Source organism: Eschrichtius robustus, chromosome 2, assembly GCF_028021215.1.
Source record: "Eschrichtius robustus isolate mEscRob2 chromosome 2, mEscRob2.pri, whole genome shotgun sequence".
NCBI lineage: Eukaryota > Metazoa > Chordata > Mammalia > Artiodactyla > Eschrichtiidae > Eschrichtius > Eschrichtius robustus.
This window is the reverse complement of record NC_090825.1, coordinates 171,446,587-171,447,970: the sequence shown is the minus strand read 5'-3', so window position 1 is coordinate 171,447,970 and position 1,384 is coordinate 171,446,587.

The following is a 1,384-nucleotide window of genomic DNA, read 5'->3' as shown; positions in this document are numbered from 1 at the left end:
CCCCGCAGCCGCAGCCGCCACCGCTGCCCGCAGCCACCCGGATCCCGCGCCGGCCCCGCCCAGGCGTGGGAGGAGGGGCCCCTCTCGGGGAAGGGCGGGGCGGGACCGGGGCGGGGACTGTGGAGACAGCGGATTGGGGGGCGGGGGAGGGGCTGGAAGTCGCACCGCGCGCGCAGCTGTCAGTTCCCTGACAATAAATATTTCATTTTCACTAACCATACGTGGAGCTCCTACTACGTGCACAGCAGCTAAGAGCACGGACTCTCGAGCCGGGTTCGAATCTCAGCTCCACCACTTTCTAGCCTTGTCGCTTTGGACATGTTAACCTCCCTGGGCCTCATTTTCCCCATCCGTCACGTGGTCGATAACGAGGGTACCCACCTCACAGGGTTGTGTAAGGGTTCTGATCTGAGTTAGTGTTTGTAACGTGCAGCGCCTGACCTAAACTGGGCTAGAGCCCTTTTCCAAATACCCTTAAGGGCCCTTAGAATTAACCACCGCCCCCCCTTTTACAGATAAAGAAACTGGAGCTCAAAGAGGGGCAGACGCTTGCCTGAGGCCACACAATTTGGCAACCAGGCCCAGCTGAGGTCCCAGACTTTTCTTCAAGCCAACAGACGAGAATCTGCAGTTGTAACAGTTCAGGCTTGAGACTTCCCTGGCGGTCCAGTGGTTACGATTCTGTAATTCCATTGCAGGGGGCACAGGTTCTATCCCCTGGTTGGGGAACTAAGATCCCGCATGCCATGCGGCGTGGCCAAAAATTTAAAACAAAACAAAACACAGTTCAGGCTTTGTTGGGGTTCAAATCCCAACAACTGCACCTGAAGCCACTTGCTGAACTTCTCTGAGCTCCCATTGCTTCATGGAACAATGTTAGCCGCCTCTAACGGCTGTTGTGGACAAACTGAGATGATGTGCATCAGTCAGGAAGGGCTGGCATATGCTCAGTAACAAGCAGCTCTATAATCGTCATGGCATCTAACATCCAAGGTTTGTTTCTCACTCACACTGGTCATTGCAGTGAGGGGAAGATGTGGCGAATCACACACTGGCTTGTATACTTCTCTTTGGAAGTGACTTTGCTCACATTTCATTGGCCAAAGCAAGTCACATGGCCACCCCCGACGTCAATGGGGTGAAAAATATGATTGTCCTCTAGGGATCAGAACCAGCTGTTGTTACAATAATACATGATCTGTGCAGTGGTTAGCGCCACACCTGGCACACAGTGGGTGCTCAACAAATGGGCACCATTATAGGAAGAGCTTAAGGGCCGCAACAGCTAACTCTCCAAACCATCATGAATGGGGAAACGGAATCCCTCAGCTCTACCCTTGCCTGCCCCTCCCCCTGCTTCCCAGTTGGAGAAAAATGACAGCAG